General features: G+C 50.1%; 1 protein-coding gene across 1 annotated transcript in view; it reads right to left on the reverse strand.

The window, feature by feature from the left end:
* The window catches only part of JAKMIP1 (janus kinase and microtubule interacting protein 1), a 128,596-nt gene extending 103,200 nt beyond the window's left edge, over positions 1-25,396 (reverse strand). The window contains exon 1 of the mRNA XM_029235365.1: positions 25,052-25,396. The gene's annotated coding sequence lies outside the window, so the exon portion shown is untranslated. The remainder of the gene's footprint in view (positions 1-25,051) is intronic.
* Positions 25,397-26,534: the final 1,138 nt, after the last annotated feature.

A 26,534-nucleotide genomic window follows, 5' to 3' on the forward strand; every position in this document is an offset into this window, starting at 1 on the left:
ATCGCCACCCTCCCCACCGCCACTACCGTCACCATCGCCACCCTCCCCACCACCCCACCGTCACCATCGCCACCCTCCCCACCGCCACTACCGTCACCATCGCCACCCTCCCCACCATCACTACCGTCACCATCGCCACCCTCCCCACCACCCCACCGTCACCACCACTGGGTATTCACAGTACAGTCCCAGCCATCAAAGAATGTCAGCCTATGTGGACGGGCGGACAAGAAACTGAGAGGGAGAGAAGGATGTAGAACCTGCTGTTATGTAGCCCAACTCAATTCACTTCAGCACCTGTTCAGAACTAAACGCCATGGGAATGAATACAAAATAGTGACGGGCGTGGGGAGACAGAAGAGGAAGCTTTACATGCCCTGCACGTTGGTGGACGAACCTAAAAAGCCACCTAGACTAGGTGAGGTTAGGACTGTGCTTCTTTCATCTCCGACTGTCGACTCTCAGTCCGGGGCCTGGCATGCCATCAGGAATGAGTCCACAAGACCTGACTTTCCAGGGTCACTTTCCCACTCAGCTTATGCCTCCATTAAACAGGGAAAATGCTAATTTCAAAGCTGCTGAAGTATATATTCCTACAAAGCTATGAAGACATTTAATAGTCAAGCACTATTAATACTGAATAACTATTTAATAATTTAATAATCAAAACTAACAGAAAAGCCGAATTTCTAATTTCTAACAGGCTCCCCAATTGACATTGACCATGACCGCTCTTCCCAGGACACATGCCCACACCATCCCACCAGGGAATTCGCAGCGCACTCTCTTCCAGTAACCTAAATCGTCTAAAATCTTGGTCCAGTGCTCTAATGTCTACAGTCCCGCCATCAGATGAGCCAGGGCCCCTCCAGCTTGAACTGGCGGGCAAGCTTGGGACAGCTGCCCAGAGCAAGGGATGCTCTTCTCTGCACTACCCAAGCACACTGGCTGAGAAGCCAGCCTCTCAGCTTTACATCCTGCTGAAATTTTTAACTTCCTCCAGCTTGCAGTGACCTGGTCCCTTGGCACCAGTCGGACAACCTGCAGATAAGATTAATAAATCCCAGATGCAGAAAGCAGTGCCTCTAATGAGGAAGCAATCGGGATTATGGCAAGATAACAAGACTAGGCCAGGCTCACGTCTAAATGCTGTGCTGCTCCAGCCCTGGCCTGGGCTTCTTCCTGTCGCCCCTGAGACTCCCAGCGGGCCAAGCCTGTACGGGGCTTGGGATGGAAGAGAGGATCCAGCCCTGGTCCCGCCCTTGGTTGCTCATGGCCATCTCACCAGCCTGGCCCACACAGGGCATTAGTGACAGGACAGAATCAGCCCAGGCATGGGAGCCTCAGGGCGGCAGTGACCATGTTCCCCAAAGTGACTTTCCAACCCCAGATGCCCAGGGGCCTGGGACTCTCTTCCCAGGGGCTAGGAGTGTTTGAACGAGAAGGCTTCTCTTACCTGCAAGGCTCTGGTCATGTGGCTTCCTCGCCCAGGATGCCTGCCCTGCCCATCTGTTCACTCTACAAACACCGACTGTACATCTCCTGGGCTCCTGGCTCGAGTGCAGACGATGGAATGGAAACCGCTGCTGCCTTTGCATTACCCACGATCTGGCAGGGGAGGCGGCTTGTAATCAGATGGCTGCAATGAAGTAAGGTCAGCGCTCAGAGTCTGGGGGGCTTTCTGGAGGAGGTGGCCCCTAAGTCATGTCTTCAAGGAGAGGCAGGAAGCCCAGGTTAACAAAGGATAAAAAATGAAAAGAAGACACCAAGCCCTACTAGATGTGTGTGTGCGTTTCTATGTGTTCCCACGAGCATGGGAGAAAGTTCTGGGGGTTCCGCCTACCACTGGTTACCCCACACTGGATGGAGAAAAATAGAGTCTATTCATTTCTTTATTGTCTTTTCTGTTTGAATAATTAAAATAACAAATACTACTTTAGTAATTTTGGAAGGCAACACAACTTTTTAAAAATGTAAGGGAAGGAGGGAAATGAAAATTTTAGGGGAAGTTGACCCAAAAGCAAAGATTCTGAAAATCTAATGAATTCTCTGCAGAGGGAAGAATGAATTTTGTCAAAAGGCTGTGCCTCTATTTCAAGACTGGCCCCCAAGGGGTTGATCAGACTCGAACTGTGAGGTGAGCAGTTCTCTCCACCTAGAGGCAAATGAGACACAGAAGAGGCCAGAGACACCCGGGTGGACAGGTGGACACAGCCGAGCCTCACCACACCTCTCCCGCTAGGAGTATTTTTCACAAACTTTTCAATTTGCGAAGTTTTGAAACTACAGAAAAGTCCCAAGAATAGTAAAATGAACTCCTCATACCTTCACCTAAACTCACCAATTGTTCACATTTTCCCACAGCTACTTTATAAAGATACATTTCTATATATAAATGTCTATTTTTATGAATCATTTGAAAGTATATTGCAGACATCATGACATCTCACGCTCAATGCTGTGGCTTTCATCCCTTACCGCCAAAGACATCATGAAATCATAACACAGTTATCAAAACCAGGAAATTTTATCATTGATACATTTCATATTCCAATGTCACCAACTGTTGCAATGATGTCCTATGTAGCAAAATGATTCTTTTTCTTCACGCAGCACTTATTAAAGAGCAGTTGTTGGCAGGATGCAGCTGTGTCTCTGTCAGAGGTACTCCAAACCACAAACAAACTTTCCCAAATAATCAAGTGGAAAAGTAAAACATAACAATCAAGAATAATAAACATCATTAAGTACAGAATAATCTTTGACAACAGGGCAGGGCAGCTGGAAGGGGTTCTGGGCACAGCGATAAACGAGGATCAGTCTCAAATCACCCCTCAGCCGATGCCAGCCCTGGTCCTTAGCTCTGTGTCTAAGAAAACACAAACCACACGCTCTCAGGCAGGACAGTGGGGTCCTTCTGTCCTTGGGCTTTGGCAGTGTGGGCCAGGTGGGCCATGGCGCAGAAAAGCAGGGGACCTGGGCTCCCACCTCTCAACTGCTGAGTCACTCTGGAGAAGTCACACAGCCGCTGTGGGCCTCAGTTTTCCCATCTGTAGGGATGGGATCTGGCCACTTCCTCACCCCCTGCCCCACTCCATGCAGCCCCAACTGCCCCCACATCCACGGCCACCCTGAGCGCCGCAGAGTTCTGATCCAGGGCCTCTTGATCCGGGTGTCTACCACTACTTTTCTGAGAGTCAGAAATAGTAAAATATATTCGTAGACTGCCCTTGGCTCTCCACTGGCCTCAGGGGGAAAACCAAACTCCTCGGCTTGGATAAAGCCCTTCCTCATCTGTTCCCCACCTCCCCCTTACCACAGATCCCCTCGGACTCCCCTCACCCGCCATCCCAACCAACGTCAGAAAGCAGCAACCCTGACCAGCAATGGCATTCTCTACGGGACAGACTGCTAAGGCCATGGAGTCCCAGAGAGGTTGACAAACTTTCCCTAGTTCAACAGCTCAGGAGTGATAGAACCAAGGCACAAAGAAGTGAGCTCCAAGCCAGATCCCTTCATCCCACATTAAAGGCAAAATGTTTCATCGATGCAGGTCTCTACATGCACACTGCCTCTGGACAGTGCTGGAGGACATTACAACAGTGGTTCAGAGGGTGCTAGGAATATAGGTGGATGCTGGTGTGTTTTTTCTTTATGCAATACTTCCATTAATTTTGTATGGTTTAAAATTTTCACAGTGGAAAAATAAAAGTGGCTAGAAATTGGCAGGCGCTAAGTGATGAAGAATTCCACAAGCATCTCAGTGTCACTATTGCTGATATGCTCTGCACAGGAGATAAAACTGGTGGCCTGATTTCAGCTGGGAACTCACCTCAGTGTGGCTGGCACAGGTAGGATTTCCCCCTGAGCTCTGCCCAGGCAGGTGGACTCTGCCCTAGCCCATGACCCTACCCACACCTGCAGCATGCCTGCCTATCCTGGGCTCTCTCTGCACCTGGAAAAGACTTCAGGTTTTTTTTTTTCCAATTGAAGTAATAGATGCCTCATGGCTCCCTTTAAAGAGCTTAAGAGAGTAACCATATATTTATTTAATGATCACTTTGAATCCCATCAAGACCCATTATCCTCTGAACTTCAGCTTCTTCATCCATATAAGAGATAATAATACTGGCATCCACAGGGCTGTAACTGAAACTCTTAACACAGGAGGAGGTGCCCTGCTCAGTAGACAGGCAGCATCATTACCACTTATTGAGAATCTACTAAGTGTCAGATACTTTCCCAGGCACTAAAGGTAGAGAGATGAACAAGACACAGTGCTGCCCTGGAGTGATTACAGGCTTTTCGTGTAGGAGGAAGCACAATAAATCCCTAAAGGGCTAGTACGTGACCTTGAGCACAGCAGGGAGCCACTGGTTAAGGTTTATGCCTGGGAGGAAAAGGTCAGATACCCATGCAGTTCAGACCACTTGCTCAGGGTCAACACGGAGGGCTGCCTGGAGGGGGCCCCCAGAGGCACAGTGCTGAGGCTGTGTCCTCACCTGGTAGGGGACGAAGAGGCCTGAGGTGAGCCACGGATGTGAATATTTCAGGGGGCAAAACTGATAGGACTTACAGTCCAAGTGAACGGGGACAAAGAAGATTCCCTAAAGCTTGAATTAAGCTGTATTTTACATTTTAATCTATTTATAAATCTCTTCAAACGGTTCACCAAGCTCCTTATCATTCCTACCACAGGGCTGCTTTTCTGCAGAAATGTGAAGCAGCCCTGCTTCACCTCACCCTTGGCTTCCCACTGCCCTCAGGGTGAAAACCAAGGGTGGGGGGATGGGGGAGGGAGGTCAGGAGACTAAGGGAGATAAGGGAGATAATACCTCCATGTTTACAAATAGGGAAATGGAGGCTCTCAGAGGCAGAGGGACTGGCCTAAGGTTCCACCGAACATGCAAGAAGATTGGGATTTGAACACAGGTCTGTCAGGCCCCAGGGCCTGCTTCATGGCGTCACCCAGCAGGTGAACCTCCTAGCAGCACTGATAGCCCAGGTGGCCAGAAAGAGTTGGAGTCTTTCAAAATGGCGGGCAGGGCAGAGCCCTTGTTGTCGTGAACAGGGACACCTACCTGGGCACCCACTGGCATCCTGGAACCAGGAAGGGAGCTCAGGAAGAGAGACAGTGTTGGTAGTCAGATGTCAAGCTTCCCCAAGAGGAAAATATTTAGCAAACATTGCTGTGGAGAAGGAGTGAGCCCGAGACTTAGAAGGGATGTTGAGAAAGGCCATCTGGTCCCACCTCCCCATTGTACAGATGGGACATGGAGCCCAGAGATGGTGTGTCTAATGCAAATGTACACAGGGAGGCAGGATTTGAACCCAATCCTCTGCTCTCCTTACCCTTACCTCACACTTAGCCTGGTAAAGCTGTATAAGCCACATCACCACCAGCTCCAGGAAGTCCTCCATGACTGCCAAGGCTCCTGCCCCTGAAAACCTGGGCCTCCCAAAAAAGCCTGGACTTCACTGTCAGACCCAGAGTCGAATCCTGGCTCCATCCCTTATTTCCTGTAGGACCTAAATCAAGTCATGTCACCTGAACGAAAGAAAACCCTGCCTCCTGAGAATGTTGTAAGGATTACATGAATTAAGAAGACCCCTGCAGAGTCTAGACTTCCATGGATAGGCCCAGAGAACAGCCGTATAATAACAGCTGCGTTCCCTTTAATGTCAGTGCCACAGACTCTGCTCCCCTCCAATGCCACTACCTACGTCAGAGCCACCATCTTCTCTGCGGCCTGGGAAGCACCTGACCCCGTCCTGCCATGGGGCCTCTCACACGCTGCAGGCCATCCCTCATCCCTCTGCCTGGTCACCTCTCCTCTCCCCCTGCCAAGCCTCTTCAACTCCGAAGGCAAGTTTGTTCAGTAAAGCCCTGACGTTAACCCGAAGCCGCCAACTCTGATTCCTGGCCCTTCCACTTCCGGCCAGTCGTGCGTCACTTCCTGCCACGGACTTTTAAAGTGGAGCCTGACTCTTCCCCTTACGCTTCCCGTCCCCAGCCCACCTCATTAGCCACGCCCACAGCCTGCTTCCTGTCCCCGCCCCAAAGGAACCACGCCGCGGGGAAGTCTTCAGCCTGGATTGCTCCATTTAAAAAGAAGGGCAGGCTACAAAGTTGGTTCAGTATGGCCCTAGTAAAATACAAAACTAGCATATATGTTCAGAGGGCAAAAATATATAAAGATTAGAGGTGCTTTTCAAACAGTTTTTGCTTTTTTTCATGAAATGAAATCTTGTTGGGCAGTCCACATGAAGCTGCTCTTGGAAGGACCCACACCCAAACCTCAGCCTCTTATGCCACCTTTGCTGAGCCCACCCAGAAAGCACCAGCGTGGGTGGAGAGAGGGCAAGGCTCTCGTCCTGAGGCTCCACTGCTCACTAACCCTGACGGTTCAACGACTGTGTAACCTCCCAGGGCCTCCTGTGCCCTCCTACCTTCTTACACGGTGGTTGAGGGGCCCAGAGAGAAGCAGAAAGCACCTGCCCAGGGGGCACTCAGTAAATACCACTGCTGAGAGGCAGAGTGGATAGAGCTGGACAGGAAGGCAGAGGCCAAGGGGGAGGGGGGGGTGGTCGCTGGCTGTGCTCTCCTGGGAGACCCTGTCCCATCTACCACCACTTGCCTCCTCCACCTTCCAGGAACCCTCAGGTGCCATCGATGGGATAATGCCACAAACCCACAGGAAACCAGGCCTCTCACCCACACACACAGCCACCTCCTCTGCAAAAGGTGACCCTACCCATTCTGCCAGCCGGAGAACAAGAGAAAGGAAGTGGCCCAGGGTGGCCCCGAGTCAGGCTGCATGGGACTCTTGGGGCAGGACTACTTCCTCTGGGCCCTAAAAGCAGCAGTTAAACCAAGAGCTGCCACTCATAAGAGCCTACTCTATGCCAGGCAATGTGCTGGGCCTACCCATCTCAATCCATCCTCAGTCCATCCGTCCTTGTGGAACAAGTAACAGTATTATCCCCATTTGACAGATAAAGAAACTGAGGCTCAAAAAGGTGAAGTCACCTGCCCAAGGTCCATGGCTTGTAAGTGGCAAAGCCAGGACTGAACCCATGTATGTCTGACTCTAAGGCCACTTCCCAGGTGCCCAAAGAACTGTCAAGTTTGTTTTCTATCCTCAGGACCCAGCACCATGCCTGGAATGCTCTTAGAAGGCACCCAAGAACATTTTTAGGAATGAACAGCCAGGCTCCTTCCTGCACATCATGCCATCACCCTCCAAGAACCAGGCATATTGACAGCAAATCAAATGTCACTGAATGAGTGACATATATAAAACAGTAAAACCTCTATAAAACAGTAAAACTTTTTCAATCATGAAAAACTTCCAGTATCATCAGAAAACCACCTGCCAAACCAAAACACCAAACACACCCACAAACACAATCTGATAAAATCGCTACTTGTGTGCAGGACCCACATAACAAAATTCTCATCAAATAGAGGAATGATAGTTGTTTATCAACAGTTACAAGAACATGATGACACTCCCTTTGGGATATTCTGTGCATGTGACGTCTTCTTTTTTCTTTAGCTTTTCACTGTAAAATCTTACCAGGTGCTGAACAGGAGAGAAACTTTGAGGTGGGGATGAGCAATGGGAACAATAACTGTGCTGCAAGAAAAACAAAGCATCGTGGCAGCACCCGTACTCTTCTTCCATCAGACAGAATTCAGTACAATTCAACAAACATGCACCAAGTGAACAGTAATAACAGTCCCTGCTTATACAGCAGTCTCTCTGTACTAGAAACTGTTCCAAACTTTCCAGATTCTCTATTATTCCACAGCCCTATGACATTCTGCCAGCCAGAATGTGAAGATAGAGCCACTAGGGTGGCCCAGGCACCGCCTCATCCACAAAATGCCAAAGTAAATACATTTATACGACTGACTAAGCCTCAGCCATTCTGCATACCTGGGGGTAGATGGCTGCTATCCCTTAGGCAGCCAAAACGCATCAGGTCCTTACACACATAATCCTGGTGCTCACGAGGTCCTGGAGAGGCACGTGCTACTTTCCTCATTTTATAGGGACAAAATTTCAGCTGAAAGTAAGTAAAGGACTTGCTCGAGTCCCCACCTGAATACAAAGCCTTTGCTTTCTGCTACTGCGTGATGACCCTTCGCAAACCCCCTGCACCATTTTGTAATCTCCCCTTTATTGATTTGCAAGGGCCCCTTAAGGAGTCCCAGAAAAGGTCTCAGCCATTAGGCTGTTTCTGTCCCACCTCTCCCAAAATGAGTCACATTATCACACCACTACGAACAAGCAATGTGACTCGTGACTTTCAAGCCAAGAGCAACTTCTTTTGTGGTTTCCACATCCTTTCTCCACCAGCCACTCAATGTCGTCCGATATACCTAGGGCACTCCTCAACAGACACTTACGAATGACTCCAGAACTGGAGGACAGGGGAAAGGGTGGCAAGGCTGAAGCAAGCAGGGAGAGACAAGGGGCTCAAATCGGAACACTAATTACAGGGCTCGGGTACTCGGACCAAGATGAACTTACTGCCAGGTTATTTACTACCAGGTTACTACCACCATCGGGAAGGAAGATGGTTAAGGATGATTTCATCAGGTGCAGACACTTGCCGAATCCCTCGAATGTGCTGGTCCAGGGCTGGGTGTCCCAATGGTTCCCCCACATGCGTGAGGAGTTCCCGTCAAGTCAGGGAGGCAGGCAAGGGAACAGAGTGCAGCAAACCCAGGTGATAAGTGCAGACCAGGACTGTGGGTCCCAGTAGGGTGTGACAAAAGAGACGTCTGAAGTGGGCCCTGGCAGGGGTGAAATGTGGACATGCAGACAAGGGAATAGGGGTCTAAGGAAGGTTGAATGGCATTTAGGCAGGGAGAGCAGCAGAGAACCACATTCAATCAACATCCCGGTGCCTGCCCAATACCAGGCCCTGTGCTGTGCACAGGGGCTTCAGACACGAATCCCAGCCAGGCCCTGAGCTCCAGCCAGTGAAGAAAAACCGTGAAAGACAACAGTCCCACAGTATGGCCAAAGCTGGGACAGAAAGATGTGCAAGGCTTGGGGAGTCAGGGAAGTACCCGAGGATATGAGCCTAAGCCACCTCTAGAGGCGGCAGAAAGGGTGTGCTAGAGAGAAGGTACAGATGTGCAAAGACAGGAGGAATGGAGGGCAGGTTCAAGGAAGGCAGACTCTTCCATATGGTAGGGGACAGTGTTATGGACTGAATGTCTGTGTCCCCCCCCCCCACAAATTCATATGTTGAAACCCCAATCCCCAATGTGATGGTATTTGGAGATGAGGCTTTCAGGAGGTGATTACGCCCTCATGACGGGATTAGCATCCTTATAAGAAGACACACAAGAGAGCTTACTTCCTCTCTCTGTCCACCTCCTGAGCACACAGTGAGAAGGCAGCCATCTGCAAGATGATTCTCACCAGAAACAGAATGAGCCACCACCTTGATTTTATACTTCCCAGCTCTAGAACTGTGAGAAATAAATTTCTGTTATGTAAGCTGCCCAGTCTATGGTATTTTTTGTTATAGCAGCCAAAGCAGACTAAGATAATTGGTAAAAGCAAGAGCGTTGAGAGATGAGGTCACAGATGTGGTGACAAGGAGTGTGTGCTTCATCCCAGGACAGGCGGAGTCCATCGAGCAGAGGGGTGACACAGCCAGGTGTGGTTTCTGAAAGATATCAGCCTTTCTTGGTATGACTGTTTGTCTTCCCAAATATTCCGAATAACTCAAGAGCCATTCTGAGGAAGGAGTGGGTGGGCAGAACCTTCAGACTGTCCTCGGAGAGCACTGGACCCTCAAGGTCTGTTCACAGAGACCTGGGGTGAAGCAAGTGCTGGTCTTAATGCAGCTCTTTCTCCAGCCCAGCTCAGTTCAGTCAGTGACAGTCCTGGAGGCTCCTCCTTCCCAGGGCCCAATCTTAGGAACATGAGGATACTTGGAGGTTGAGACAGAACCAATGTGATACTGATGGGCACATGACAACACAGAGACACAGGTGTCTGCAAAGGGATGGTGGCCAGTACCTAAAACAGAGCAGAACCATCAGAACTTTGGGGCACTGGGAGATGGTGACCAGGCCTGGATTTCAAACCACATTCCATGGAGCCCTGGTCCACCTTGAAGATGCTCAGGGGTATCAGAGATCAGGGTTCTGGAGCAACAAATGTTTGGTTCTATTTTTTATAGGTAGAATCATTTTAAACTACAAACACGGCATACAAGCTCAAATGAGCTGCACATCAAATGTCGACCCTCTGTAGACGCCACTGCATGGACCTGGGTTGCCATGTGAATACTCAGCTTTATACGGGTCTTGGGGTTGAGACTCTCCTGTCATCTCCAGCAAAATGGATCCTGAGACTAGAAGACAAGTTGTTGACAAAAACCTTACCGATTGCAAATGTGGTAGGTAAAGATTCTCAGAACAGAATATTTTTACAACCACAACAAAGCCCAATTAACACTCAGGGTGCCGTGGCTGTGAAGAATACTACTGTCACCCCAAACTTTTCATTTTGAAAGTTACATGCATCAAGGCAACCTCCCTGTTCTCATGGACTGACGTGACGTGAAGCACTATAAGTTTAGAGTCATAAAATAAATGTGACAATAAACTATTGCCAGACTGCTACACCCCGACCCAGTATTTCTGACTCAGCAGCTCAGGGTGGGGCCTGAGAATGTGCACTACTAAAATGTTCCCAGGTGACGTTGATGCCGCTGGCCCAGGACCCTACTTGGAGAACCACTGCTCTAATCTTCTCTTTACAAACTCTGCTTACTGTGACTCATTAGGGCAGGTGGTCCCATAAGCCCGGATAGGTAGGTCCTCCTACGACAGCAAGGATGGGGGAAGGCAGAGGAACAGGCATTCCAGGGACTGGGGCAGTAAACACATGGAATCTGGAAACAGTGGGTAAGGAAGTCAGTAGTTCACTGGGGTCAAAGGGGTGGCTAGGAGTAATGAGGTACAGGATGAGGTGGGAGGAAAAAGCGGGGGCTGTAGAAATCAGGCTTACAAGGGTGGAACTGAACATCAGCTATGGACCAGGCCCTGTCTGCTGCTATTGATTTCTCATTTCATTGCATTGTGGTCAGAGAACATACTTTGTATTATTTCTATCCTTTCAAGTTTATCGAGGTTGTTTTATGGCTGAGCATATGGTCTATACTGGAGAATGATCCACGTGCCCTTGAGAAGAATATATATTCTTGACGAGGACATGGAGAAAAGGGAACCTCTGTGCACTGTTGGTGGGAATGTAAATTGGTGTAGCCACTATGGAAAATAGTATGGAGGTTCCTCAAAAAATTAAAAATAGAACCACCACATGATCCAGCGTTTCTGGGTATTTACCCAGAGAAGATGAAAACACTAACTTGAAAAGATAAACACACCCCCATGTTCATTGCAGCATTATTTACAATGGCCAAGAAATTAAAAGAACCTAAGTGTCCATCAGCGGATGAATGGATAAAGAAAATATGAAATAGATAGATATAAAATGGAGTATGATTCAGCCACAAAAAAAGAATGAAATCTTGCTATTCGTGAGACATGGATGGACCTTGAGGGCATTATGCCAAGTGAAATAAATCAGACAGAGAAAGAAAAATACCACATGATCTCACTTATATGTGGAATCTTAAAAAAACAACAACAAAAACCAGACTCATAGATACAGAGAACAGATTGGTGGCTGTCAGAGGTGGGGGACAGGAGAGTGGGCAAAATGGGTTAAGGAGGTCACCAAGCACAAACTTCCAGTTATAAAATACACAATTCATGGGGATGCAATATACAGCATGGTGACTATAGTTAGTAACACCATATTGTATATTTGAAACTTGCTAAGAGAGTAGATCTTAAAAGTTTTCATCACAAGAAAAAATTTTTGGTAACTATATGTGGCAATGGATGTTAACTAGACTTATTTTGGTGATCATTTCACAATGTACACAAATATCAGATTATGTTATACACCTGAAACTAATATAATGGTTTATATCAATTATACCTCAATTCTACATATATATGTGTATATGTATTTTCTTATGTTGGTGGCGTATTCTCTAGGTGTCTGTTAAGTCTGGTTGGTTTATAGTGTCTTTCAAGTTTTCTATTTCTTTACTGATCTTCTCTCTAGTTTTTCTATCCATTATTGAAAGTAGGGTATTGAAGTATCCAAATATTATTGCTGAATTATTTACTTCTCCCTTCTTTTAGATCAGTTTTTGCTTCAAATATTGATATTTTGGTGTTCTGTTGTTAGATGCATGTGTGTTTATAGTTGTTATATCTTCCTAATGGATTGACCCTTTTATCATTGTAAAATGTTATTAAATGTCATTATAAAATGTCCTTCTTTATCTCTATTTATTTATTTATTTTTTGCGGTACATGGGCCTCTCACTGTTGTGGCGTCTCCCGTTGCGGAGCACAGGCTCCGGACGCACAGGCTCAGTGGCCATGGCTCACGGGCCCAGCCGCTCTGCAGCATATGGGATCTTCCCGGACCGGGGCACAAACCCATGTTCCCTGCATCGGCAGGCAGACTCTCAACCACTGTGCCACCAGGGAAGCCCTTTATCTCTATTTTTTATTTTAAATCTATCTGGTATGATATCAGTATAGTCACTCTAGCTTTCTTATGGTTGCTCTTTGCATGATGTATCTTTTTCCATCCTTTTACTTTCAACCTATTTGTATCTTTGAGCCTAAAGAAGTATGTCACCTGTAGACAGCATATAGTTAGATCATTTTTAATATACTCTAACAATCTCTGCCTTTTGATTGGGTTGGGGGTTTTTAAAATATTTATTTATTTATTTTTGGCTGCATTGTGTCTTAGTTGCGGTACGCGGGATCTTTGTTGCGGCACGCAGGCTTCTCTTTAGTTGTAGCACACGGGCTCCAGAGCACGTGGGCTCTGTAGTTGCGGCGTGCAGGCTCAGTAGTTGCGGCATGCAGGCTTAGTTGCCCCGCGGCATGTGGGATCTCAGTTCCCCATCCAGGAGTCGAACCTGCATCCCCTGCATTGGAAGGCAGGTTCTTAACCACTGGACGACCAGGGAAGTCCCTGATTGGGTTGTTTAATCCATTCACATTTAATGTTATTATTTATACAGTTGAGTTTACCTCTGCCATTTTACTTTTTGTTTGCTACATGTCTCATGTCAGTTTACTTCCTCTATTCCTCCTTTACTGTGTTCTTTTGCATTAAATGAATCGGGCATATGTCACAGCAAGAACTTCAAAGAGCTTATTCTTTTTAATTCAGATAACAAAATCACCTCTCCAGCAATTTTTAGTTCCTTAAATGGTTCATTTTCTAATCAACCATGATTTTTTTCTCTCTGGTTCCAGTAAACAGGAGCAAATGAATTATTCACCCAATAGTCATAGAACATCATCTATAATAATGTCCATTACCAGATTCCTGGGTTGGACAATTTGAGGCTAGAATTTGACCTTCCCACAAAGAGGAGGCATGGGGCCACTCACGGTGTTTTGAGGATCACTTTCATGACATGTGATGATACGAAGTGTCATAACAGTTCAGTGCTTCAGACCAAGGTGGGAAAGGATGGTTGGAATTCACAACAGAGTCCATAGCGTGGATATTTTCAAGGGCTGTGGCACTGCTTTCACAGACACCTGGCACAGATGCTAACAAAGATCTGGTAAGCGGAGGGGTTTTCTATACCAGCTATGATGAACAGGTGAGACACCACAAACTGATCAGCCCGCATCCCTTCCAGGGAGTGATTTAATACCCGCCCCCAATCTCCTTGTCACTTGACCTCTCAGTTTACCTACAATGCTCTCTGTTCATCAACAAATATGAAGGGAAACTACAATCTGGGAGCTTGTGAATTGTGAAATCCCCAATTCACAATTTATGTTGTGAACACCTGAGGTTTGGGGCACCCAGCACCCCTCCCCCATCTTCTGACTGGAACGCTCCCAATTTCCGATATCCTATCCAGCAACAGGACTTGTTTGCATATTTGGTATGAAGTGTCTTGCATTCACCTTTAGCCATGCCTATAGAAAACTCAGGGGCTCTGTAATGCCCAGGCGCTCATAAACTGGGCTTATCCTGGGTATCTGGTACACTTCCAGGGAGAGATAGACACTAAAAGTAAAGTGCCCATTTGCCCAACAGTTTAAACAGATTAGGCACAATTTGGGGGCATCCGGGCCCTTGTTTAAAATAAGGTGTCTGGTTGGCAAAAGAACCTCTTCCAGCCCTGATCCTGAAAGGCTCCAAGACTTGCCGCAGAAACTCAATTACCGCCAGGCTTAATGACCTCACTCACCCAGCTGCCCTGGCCCACAAAGCAGCCCCGCCAACTTCCAAAAAGAAGATGTGTCTTCCAAAGCGTATTCTGGGGTGCAGCTTGGGAGAAATGGAAACATCAGACCACTTTAACAAGAAATATGACCTGTGAACACAAGAACATGGTTTGGATTCTGAAGAACAGCTGTCTAACATTTTTTTTTTTTTGCCCTTAACTAAAAGCAGGCTGCACTGCAAGGCTGTGAAATCCCCGTGTGCAGGGAAAGGGTAGCTTTACTGAGTTCTACAGAAGCTTCACAAATGTCATCTCTGGGCTGATAGAACCACCAGGGGTGTTTCAACCACGAGTACTGAGGGGTCGGAGGTTTGGAGAATTGATGTCACTAGAGGAGGCTGCTACAGAGAAAGGAGTGGGGCTTATTGAGGGCAGAGTGGACCTGATGCAGACAACAGAGAGAAGAACCTATGGCACCCTGTTACGGTCCCTCCCAACACTAACATTATAGGAACACGAAACATATACATTTTTCCTTTCTTGCCCCAGAAGTGAAAACAATTCAGTCATAATACTACAAACAGCAAATATTAAGGCTAAAGCCCAAAAGCGATTGACCATCTACTGTGCCCCTCACCCTGTGCTGGGTTCTGGGAATCCCACTGTGAACCAGGCAGCATCCCTACTTTCCCGGAACCTTCTGTCTAGTGGGAGAGTCGGACAAGTCACTGGCAGCTGGAATACAGAATCCAGGGCAGTGACAGAGGGATGCTCGGAGCGACGGGAACCCTGGGGGCATAGCTGACCTGGCCTGCGGATGCAGAAGGATTGTCATGGAAGGTTTTCTGGAGGAAATAAGGCTGATGATGGATCTTAAGCACACGTGGAGGATGTTCAACTGGGTGAATGGGGGCAGGAAAGGCTAATGGGCAGATCTGCCAGAGGGAACAGCATGTGCAAAGGCCCGGCTCAGTCAGGAATGGCAGGCAGATGGTACAGCTGGAAGCATGCTCTACTGAAGGCCTGGGAGGAGAGAGGCAGGGGCAGGCCACGCCACCCTGGCAAGATCAGGAGAGCGCCGGAAGCCTCTTTAGTTTGCCTCTCTGCCTCCAGGCTGTTCCTATCTTAATCCAGCCCTGGTGACCTCATCCACTGTATCTTCACTTGTAGAGTAAGCAAACAGGCCTCTCCTAGGGCTCCACCATCCAAGCTGGGCCATGGAACCTGCAGGGTTTCACAGGTGGGGGTGGTGAGGGAGGGAGGTATTTCAGGCAGAGGGAGCTGGCAAGCAAGGGTCTGGAAGAAGGGACAATGCTTAGGAGGGGGGTACAATTCACCAAGGGAAACATGGGAATTGAGTTGGGAGCAGGCCATGGGGGCCCTGAACACAGGCTAAGCTGGCCGCACTCTTTTCATAAGTAATCAGCAACTGGAGTATCCAGAGGTCTGACCCCCATCACTGCCATTTCTACCTGGGCAATCTCAGGGAAGTCACGCATTCTTCACCAATGAGGTGGTACGGGCCCAACAGGGGCTGGAGAGGAAGACTCGCTGTTGCCCTCAGTAACCCACTTCCACTTACATGTCAGCACGATCCACTCCTCAGTCCCCACCCGAGCAGCAGCAGAAGGCCAGCAACTCGCAGGCAGGTGTGCATGGGGAAGACAAGGAGGAAATATTCGCTGACCCCTGCAAAACCTGGACAAAGCCCTTCACGGGCATCTCTCCACGTGGAACACACGGCATCCTGGGTTGGGAAGAGGGGTGTGACCCCCCCAGGACAGCAGAACTCCCAGGGGTGATGTGTTTTGTCTCCCTCAAGGCTCCTGGCTGGGTGGGGAGTGGAGTTCAACCCAGACTCCTTCCCAGGTCTGGCAGAAAGCAGTGGGGATATGGTCTGGAGCAGAGAAGATGCGCAAAACAGGGAGGTGGCCTTGCCACGCCCTGAGAATCAGCTTCCCTCGACCAATCAGCTCTGGCCATTGGGCAGCCCTGCCCACTGCTCTGAGAAGCATGGAGAGATCTCCGCCTTCAGAGACCATGGGAAATGAACATGCAAACTCTTCAGAGGACAGAAGAATTCTGGTGCGGTTACTCTATGCAGAGGGAGTAAAAACGCTAGAGCCATTGAGTGGAGGCGACTCAGAAGAGTGTCCCAACGGTCTTCAGCCTAATCATGTTGCCGCCAGTTACAGAGAGCCTACCACGCACCGCTGTATGTGGATCCACGCCTGTTACCCTCACAAGGTCTGCCCTCAGCGCTCCCAGCTAGAGACCCAGCTCGCATCGTCCTGTGATTGTTTCCCAAGTCTCCTTACTCATATTCTCCAGGTAACAGTCACAGTCTTAGTGATGGGGTTTGTGTTTTATTTGTGGGTCTCCCCTCTCTCAGAATGAAAGCTGTCGTGGGCAGGGACCTTGCCGCGCCTGGTCTTCCTGGAGCTCTAGTTCCTTCCGGGGGCACACAGGAGGCCCTCAGATGCGCACTGTCACTCTTTGTTATCAGACTGAGCGCTTTGTTTACAGAGGAGGAAACTGAAGCATGGAAGAATGTAACTCACTTGCCCAGGGCCACATACTTCAAAGAAGGCAGAGCCACCATCCTCTGGGCCTGGTCCCTGCCCCTGAGGAGCATAGCGTCTAGAGCAGCACTGCCCCCCAAAATACAATGTGAATCCCAGGTAAAAATTTAAATTTTCTAGCAGCCACATTAAAAAAAAGTAAAAAGAAACCAGCGAAACTAATTTCAATGACACATTTCATTTAGCCCAACATATCCAAAACGGTTTTAAGTCATCAGTGTTAAAGTTATTACTGAGTTCTTTCTCATTCTCTTTTTCCTACAAAGTCTTTGAATCCAGTGCATGTTTTCCATTCCCCAGGGCAAGTGAGCATATGACTTAGGAGGCCCATTCACAATCATTATGACCAGTACTTCTGGAACCACCAGTGTCAGCAACACCACCTGACAAATACCTCCTGTACACCAACATGCTCTGGGACGTCTGCACAGTTATTTCTGACCTTCACACCAACCCCAAGAGCGAGGGACACTGAACTTTCTCCATACTGAACGGAAGAAAAAAGTGAAGCTTGGAAAGATTAAGTAACACGCTCCAGATCACCGAGCTACCGAGGTGGAGTCAGGAAATTAACTTACATCTGACTCTAAGCAAAACAACCATTTCTCTAAGCAAAACAACCATTGGGAACCTACTGCATGTCAACATCTTGTGCTGAGAGATAGAAAACATGCCAGTCGAGGTTCCTGCTCTCACGGTGCTTTCATTCTAGCTCAGGAGGACCAGGGGAATGATCACAAATGGGGAAACAAAACGCATTTCAGATCATGATGATTTCAGGAGAAACGGGGCGCCAGAGGGGAGAATAACAGTGGAGGGGGAAGGCGGGCAGGGGAGGGCAGGGAAGACCTCCCTGCCTGAGAAGGGCAGGGAAGACCTCTCCAAAGAGGGGACGTTTAAGCTGAGACATGAAGGATGAGAAGAAGCCAGTTCTGGCGAGGGCAGGAGATGAACAGGCCAGGCAGCAAGCAGCAGACAAAACACTCTGGGCAGGAGAGTCCAGTACATTCCAGGAACCATCAGAAAGGCTCCCTATGCTGTGCCAGCTGCCTCTCTGGGCCACTGGGTTGGCCCCTGGCCGGCCCCCCTGCCTCAGGGTGCTCCTACACTCTGGCTTGGAAAATGAGAAATCTACAAACCATTCTCCGGATAGTGAAGGCTGGAGGTTCCCAGCACAGAGCCTGGCAAGGAGGGCACATTCATAGCTATCTGATGAGTGGCTGAACGGATGAATCAGTGAGCAGTGGGAGGAGAGAGTGGAAGCACCACAACAGAAGCCTGGTAGCCAAGGCCCCAAGAAGAAAGCTTTAACACTTGAAGCTACGCTTCAAACACTCTGCACAATAGCCAAAAGGTAGAAACCACCCAAGAGTCCATCAACAAATGAATGGATAACAAAATGTGGTCCATCCTTACAATGGAATATTATTCAGCCTCAAAAAGGACTGAAGTACGGATACATGCTACGACCTGGATGAACCTTGAGGATATTATGCTGAACGAAAGAAGCCAGACACAAAAGGCCACATATTATATAAGCCCATGTATATGAAATTCCAGAACAGGGAAATCACAGAGACAGAAGGCAGATGGGTGGTTGCCAGGGGCTGAGGGACGGGGAGGGGGAGTGAGTGTTCCACGAGGAGGGAGTTCTCCTTGGGGATGATGAAAGTGTTTTAAAGCTAGACAGAGGTGTTGGCTGTACAACACTGTGAATGTACTAGATGCCACTGAATTGTATACTTTAAAATGGTTAATCTTACGTTGTGTGAATTTCAGCTCAATTTTTAAAAAAGGGGGAAGGGGAGGAAAAAAGAATTGTTTCAACAGAATGGTCAGTTCATGATCCTGTTAAATAAAATAAAACCCCGTGTCTCAGAAAGCAGATAGGAGTGATCAGCCTCCAGAAGAACCAGAATAGAAAAGGAAAAGAGAGAAGACGGACTTTCCAATGTTAAAAGAAGCAGAAAGCTATTGATACTTTACCAGATCACTCTCACCTCCACTAACGACGCCTGTGATACTCACTGTCTTCCTGTCCGCCATAGGAAGCAGGACTCTCCTCAGTGGTGTGTCCCACCCCTACCAGCCCTAAGAAAGGGACGAGGGGCCAGTCCAGGGCTCCTGAATCAAAATGCAGCCGAGATGGAGGCTTGGGGGCCAGCAGGCTGAGCCAGCGCATCCCCTGACCTGGCACACACAAGGGCATTACTGACACAATGGGCAGCCCTTGGCAGCCCCGGGATGGCCACAACAGAACCTCCTTTCATTCCCTAAAGTGGCCCTTCAGCCAACTCTGGGCCACAGGGGAGAAAGTACAGCAGGAAACCTGCCTCCACACAGCACATGGGTCCTCTGAGGTCCAGTTGGGGGCTTTAGGACACATGACGGGTCCTGAGGATGATTCCAAGACCTGGAAAGGATAAAGGGGACACCACGAGCCACACAGAGAGGACAGACTGACCTAACGACTGATTAAGGGTGTGGCTGTTCCAGGGAACAGCATCACAGTGACTGTCCACCACACAAGGCTGGGTCTTCACCTCTGTTCTTTTTTTTTTTTTTTTTGCAGTACACGGACCTCTCACTGCTGTGGCCTTTCCCGTTGCGGAGCACAGGCTCCGGACGCGCAGGCTCAGCGGCCATGGCTCACGGGGCCCAGCCGCTCCGCGGCATGTGGGATCCCCCCGGATCGGGGCACGAACCTGCGTCCCCTACATTGGCAGGCGGACTCTCGACCACTGCGCCACCAGGGAAGCCCCACCTCCGTTCTTTATTTCATCCTTACACCCACGTGGACAGCAAGGATGGGGATTGGGGTTATTCCCATTTCACAAATGAGGACACTGAGCTGTGGAGGGTTCAAAGGGTACAGGCGATCATCCACGGTCAGCATATGGCAGAGCCGGCGTTCAAACCCAAGGCTGCCATCAACGCCTCCTGTGCTAAATTATGCTGCTGCTGATGTTTGCTTTTTTCTCCAAAACTCCCACAAGGCAGGACGGAGTCATGGTTAAGAACATGGGCCGCCGGTTTGGGATGACGGAAAAGTTCTGGAGATGGATAGCGGTGATGTTTGCACAACAATGCGAATGTACTTAATGCCACTGAACTATACCCTCAGAAATGGTTAATATTATATATATTTGAAACAAAGATATTTTAAGAATTGGTCAGGAACTAGGACATAAAGAAACTATCAACAAATTTTAAAAAATAGATATCATACAGACCACATTCTCTGAACACGGTAAGATTCTGTTAGAAGCTAATAAAAAATATAAATTCTTCCCCTGCTGGAAAAAATCCCTGCTTTCCCAGTTACCAGTTCTGTGACCCTGGGTAGGCTTCACAGCCTCTCTGTGTCCACCTGTAAAATGGGAAATGCAGAGCTTCTCCCTCTGGGGTTGTGTTCAGGATTGAATGAACTCAAACCAGGGAGAGAGCACAGACCAGAGGGTGGCAAACTTCTGCAAAGGGCCAGGTAGTGAATGTTTCTGGCTTTACTGGTGTCTTCTCCAACTGCCCAACTCTGCCAATACAGGGCCGAAGCAGCCATAGACAGTAGGTACACAACTGGACATGGCTGTGTACCAGTAAGACTTTCTTTACAAAATCAAGCAGCGGGCCGACGAGCAGTAGCTTGCAGAAACCCTGGCACTTGGTAAGTGCTCAGCCAATGTTAACCGTTACAATTAAGAAAAACAGCATTTATCTCAATTCATTTCTGTAGACCAATGAAAGGCACAGTACTCCTTGTTGCGGTTCTGAAAATAAATACTATCACCAAAGACAAGAACAGAGTCACTGTCCCCACTGGGGAGCTGGCCCCTCCCTCACTCTGAGCACCCCAGCGCCCTCTCTCTGCTGCTTTCAGGTTGATTCAGAACCGGCATGTTAATTACCTCCTGGGCTACTCTCTGCAAGCACTCGTGCCCCTTCCACCTTCCACAGGAGGGGCTCCTGACCCCTGCCCTTCACACCATGAGGCCCTCAGGGCCCCCTTCCTTGTCCTTGCCCCTCCCTGCTGGCCCATGGTCCCTGGGCTGTCCATCTGGCTTTGGAAAGGCATAAGCAAAGAAAACATTTTCAGAGGGCATTCAGGGCTAGAGTGGCAAGCCAAGGTCCCACTGCTAGCCACCCTTGGGGTTTTTTTCTGAACCTCAGGCTACAGCAACACCAATAGCTACTACCACCTTTAAGGTAACATGTTTCTATTAAAAGCACTGAGAAGGCTCCTCTGATTGACTTCTCACACTAGCCCTGTAGGAAGGTTTTCTTTCCATTACTGGAATCAGCATGCTTCATGGAGCAACATCTAAGCTCCGGAGTGAGAGACACCACCCCCCCCCCCCCCCCCCCCCCCCCCCCCACCACACACACTGCTTAATTCCACCTCTGCCTCCACCTCCAGACACAGCCCCTGCTTGTCAGGGCCTCACATAATCCTTACCCTGCCCGGTGCTGTGCAGTTTAAATAAGATAATTCATGGCAGGAGTGGGAGTTTAAGCAACAATAGAGAGCTATTTTCCCTATGTGAACATCACAGGAAGAGGAGCTGGGCACAGAGCGGTTAAGTGACTTGCCCAAAGTCAGACAGCCAGTAGGTGTGAGGTGGTTCTCAATGCAGCTCCTCTAACCCAGCCCTGTTCCCTCCCAGCCCACCTCACCTAGCTGGTGGCCACCGCTCATGATCACTAGTTCCATTAAGAGTTTTCCTTAAAATAGATAACCAACAAGGGCCTACTGCATAGCACAGGGAACTATACTCAATAATATGTAATAACCTATAATGGAAAAGAATCTGAAATATATATATAACTAAGTCTCTTTGCTGTACACCTGAAACTAACACAACATTATAAATCAACTATCTTTCAATAAAAAAATTTTTTTTAACGAGTTTTCCTAAGAATTGGGTGGAAATTATTGTAACTGCTATACCCCAACACTGAGCAGGGAGAAAGTCTAGACGAAAGAGGCATCGAAGGAACTGTTCTGGGACCAGTGGACTCGGAGTTCAGTATTCCTGCATGTAGCTCTCAGCACCTTCTCACACAAGTCTGCACAGTTGGGATTAGTCAACATGGCACCCACCCCTTTCATCTTTCATTCCTGCTTATTGAATATTTAGCTTATTGGCGTGACGTTGTTAGCTTGCGAAGGACAAAGAGGGCCTCCAACCAGGCCATTTGCTCTGTGACAAAGCTAAAGGATTTATTTTTTTCAAATCACTTATGACACCCTCCTTCCTTGTCACGACCACTTATTTAAGTGCTTCCAATGCCCAGAGACTACACTTCTGATCTCACACCAACTCAGCCAAAGACAGACCACTGCCCTCATTTGTACAGGATATGGAGGTTCAGAGAGGTTAATCCTCTTGCCCAAGATCACACAGCCATAAGGAACAGGCACAGGTGAGTCCAGCTTCAGAAGCCCTGCAGGTTGACCCAACCACAGTGGGGAAGGAGGCCGACAGAGAAGAACCAGGATACACTGCAGTCACCCCCAATCTCTCTGAGGAAGGCACCCCATTTTAGTTAGAAAGCCCAGGTGGGAAGCACTTGCCCAGTCGCAGATGAGTAAGGGGCAGGGCCCGAAGGGGAACCCAGGCAGTCTGGCTCTACAGCCTGGAGAGAGGGAGAGCCCGTCCTCGGGGAGGTAAACAAATAGCCATAGCACACAGCAGCAATCACTGCTGGTTTATGCCTTCCTCAGAAACTGTTCCTTCCTCCGCTCCTCTCCAGCCCCAACTTGCTCTGTGCTAAGACAGCGGGCTCCATCGTGCCTCCTCCTCATGAAGCCTCCAGGTCGGGGGAAGGCAGCTGTCATGCTCTCTCCCTCTGTGCATGTCTCTCTTCCAGCACTGGCAGTACCGATGCCAGTGTGAAGGCCTCCCCAGGAAGATGGAGCCCCACCAAAGAGGGGCTGCCTCTCAGACTTCACTGTGCCCCTAGTCTCTAGTGGGCAAGATCTGCTTAAGGAAAAATGACACAAATACTATAGAACGTACAGATATAAGGTTCTGGGAGAGAACTACACAATCTGTTTGGCAGAGTCAAGGAACACCACAGAGAAGTAACATGAGAGCTGGGCCTTGTCATATGAATAGGAGTTCTCCAGACAGACAAAGGAGGGGATCATTTCTGGGAGAAAACACAGCACGTGGGGAAAACCTAAGTGGGAAGATGCATCTGGGGACACAGAGTTGGCATGTGTGGCTGAGACTGTGGTGGGGAGAGGAAGAGGTGGGCCAGGGAAGCCGGGATGTGAGGAACTTGTGAGGTCATGGAGGCAGTGGGAGCCATGGATGGTTGATGAAGGATGAAAATGGCAATGAGCTCATTTGTGGGACCCACACTCTGACCCTTTGAGGGGCTTCTTGCTGTGATAAGACTCAAGGCAAGAGCTGCCCCCAGACTCTGAGCAGAGATGTTCAGCATTACAGACCACATGCAGGCGTCTCAACAACAAAAACTGTGCAACCATCCATAAACCTCCATCGAGTTGTACAAAACGAAAAGTTTGCTCAGACCAGCAGGTCTCTGGGAGTTGACAATGCCCTGCTGGGCAAGCATCCTGGGGGCGGGAAGTGGGGGAGTGCTGACCATCCCACCCCATCTCCAAACCTGTCCCTCTTCTTCGTACATCCGGGCTCATGGAAGAGCCACCCACCTGCCCAAGGCCCTGGAGAAGAAGCCAACTCCTTCCACAGCCCCGCCCCATACCAGGTCACCCTGAGTTGGGGGAAGGCCCCCCCACTTAGGCCGGATATGTACTCTGGGTGGATCCCTGTGCGAGGGGCTTAGGCTCCTCCGCCCTCCGCCAGAACCTCTTAGTCTGGTCTGTGAGGCGGAGGCCATCAGATAGGGCAGCAGTATGTCCAGCTCTGCCATACAGGAAAGCTCAGGTGGGGCACGGGGCTCTCCCTGCCTCGTTCTAGAAGGAGCTGTCCAGTTAAAGGAGGGGAGTTCCCGGAGAGGGAAGAGCACGCGCAAAGGCCAAGGAGAGTGTGCCTGTGAGTGTGCATGGAAGGGGTGTGGGGGGCGGAGGAGGACCAGGGTTAGATACAGTATCTCTGGAGCTTAGAGAGCTGGGCAGAGGCCGGCGGAGAGCCCAGGCCGGCCAAGACTTCAGAAGGGTAGACTAGAGTGTGTGGCGAGGGGAGGTGGTGGTGGTGGTGTATGTGTGTGCGGGGGCGAGGGGGGTGTCTTTAGGCGAAAGGCTCCAGCCTGGGAGGCAGCCTCTATCAGGGATGACGAGGCCGGCTCAGGAGCCCGAAGCCAGGAGGGTGGAGTGATGGAGCGATGGAGTCAGGCGGCTGGTGGCGAAGGCGCGGCAGGCCCGAGCGGCCGCTAGCCTGAACGCAGGGCGTCCGGCAAGGTGCCTGGCCCCGCGGGAGCCAATCTCTGTGCGCCATCTCCGGAGGCAGAGTACGCCCAGGGCGCGCCGGCCAGGCAGGAGGGTGGGTACCAGCCTTTCTTCGCATTTCTCCAGCCTCCTCCCCGGCGCCCACGTGGGCGGAGCAGCGTGGGGGTGTGCGTGGCAGAGGCCGCGGCAGCGTGTGCTGTGCGTGGGGTGGGGCGGCCTCGCCCTCCCGGCCCTCCGCCTCCACGGCGCGGCCCGGGGCTTCATCCTCTGTACCACCTCGGCAGAGATCCGTGGGACCCAGACCTACTCAGTGGGTGGGACCCAGAAAGAACCGGCCGGCCACGCCCCCCCGCGCCACTCCCGGGAGACACCCGGTGGATCCCCCTCCCCCTCCTTAGCTTGGAGACGGAATGGGGAGAGGAGTGGAAATGGGGGTGGCATAAGAAAGAGAGGGCTGGGGGCGGGAGAAGGAGAGGGTGTATGTAGGAAGGCGACGCAGAGTCCTCCGGCTGGGAGACTGCAGGGGGATTTGGAGGGGATTGGGGGATGGGAACGGAAAGGTGCGGGACCTCAGAGGTGAGATGCAAGAGTGGCAGTGTAATCAAATGGGGGCGCGAAGGCTGGAGGAGGGGCGGGGAAGGTGGGAGACGGGGCGGGGCGGCACTGGTCACTGCGTCCCTTGCCAATGGGTCAGCCCATCGGTCGTGGAGTCCGCGGCTCCCCTTTGGCCATCGCGCGCCTCCCGCCCCCCCGGCGCACCTGTACCCACCTGCTCGGTGCTCAGGCCCGAGCCGGGCAGCAGCAGCAGCGGGCGTAGCGAGCGCAGCCCCGCACCGCATCCTCCGGCCGCCCCCCTCCCCGCCCAGAGCTTACGCTGCCGCCGCCCCCGCCTTAAAAAGGACAAAACGGAACAGAAAAAGGATGCATGCAAAAAAAAAAAAATCGTAAGAAGCAAATGAGGAAGACGGGCTGATGTGCGCGCGCGGCCCGGCGGGGCGGGGGTTGAGATGCAGCGACGCGGGTGACCGTGCTTAGGGCAGCCGGTCAGCGCGTGCCGCACACTCCCGGCTGCAGCTCCCGCGGCAGCCCGGCGCCCGGCTCGCAGCGCGGCCCCGCCCCTCACCCGGGGCGCCCCTCCGGTTGGTCCGTCCTCCTGCCAGTCGGAGGGGTGGGCCCGGCGTTTGCCCCGCCCCCGCCAGGGGCCGAGGCCGGGAGCTGTTCTGCTGCTTCGAGAGGAGTTTAGGGGAGGCCTGAGCGTGCGCAGTGGGCCCAGCGGCTCGTGCCAGGGAGGGGCTGGGGGACCTACTGCTGAGCTCCATCAGCCTAGCCGCTCTGCCCAGCGCTGGGTCGAGGCTGACTCTGACGTCTCCATCTAAAGCTAAGGGCCCCAGGAAGCTCGTTCCTGCCCTCAGGGGACTCACACCCAGTTTGGAGAGAGTGTATTGATATTTATAACCTGAGACTGTGGCCATCCTGGGCCATCCGTGGTCCAGAAGACACAACCACCACGGTACTATGTTTCCCCCTTTGTATAGATAACAATCTGAAAGTCAGAGGTTAAAGGAATATGTTGAAGGTAACACAACCAGCAAATGGCAGAGCCAGGAGTCCTACTCCTGAGCCCAGAGGCTTCACTACTAGGCAAAACAGCATCACCAAACAATAGTAAAATGAACGATGTGATGTCCAGCTGAGGCTTGAAGGAAGGGTAGCATTTAGCTAGGCAAAGATTCATTCATTCAGTTTCGTTTCACAAATATTTATTGTACCAGGTACATATCCTATGTACCGGTATGTGTCCTATGTACCAGATAGCCATTAAGATCTAGAGATACCACAGTGAAAAAACAGAAAGCAAACAGCTGCCCTCCTGAAGCTTACATTCTAGCAAAGAGAAGGGAGGAAAGAGCGTCCACATAAAGGGAACAGCACGTGTTAAATCCCTTGACTGGAGGAAAATGTGGCATATTTGAGAATCTAAAAAAAAAGTGGGTGGCTCTGTGCCACAAAGAGGTAAGCGGGAGAGTGGGGAAAGTTGAGGCTGGGAAGGTGGCCAGAGGCCAGCACATGTAAGCTCTCATAGGCTATGGGAAAGAATTTGGAATTTATCCTGAGACTGTCTCACCAGGGAAGGTGGTCTATAGAAGCACTGTCAGATTCATATTTTTAACATGTACATGTCAGGATGAGCTATGTAAAGCCCCAGGAACAAACAAACTCAAATCTCACCATCTTGCTCATGCTACACATCC

The sequence above is a fragment of the Monodon monoceros genome, unplaced genomic scaffold (assembly GCF_005190385.1).
Source record: "Monodon monoceros isolate NGI ecotype Baffin Bay Population unplaced genomic scaffold, NGI_Narwhal_1 Super_Scaffold_20, whole genome shotgun sequence".
In the NCBI taxonomy this organism is placed as follows: Eukaryota; Metazoa; Chordata; class Mammalia; order Artiodactyla; family Monodontidae; genus Monodon; species Monodon monoceros.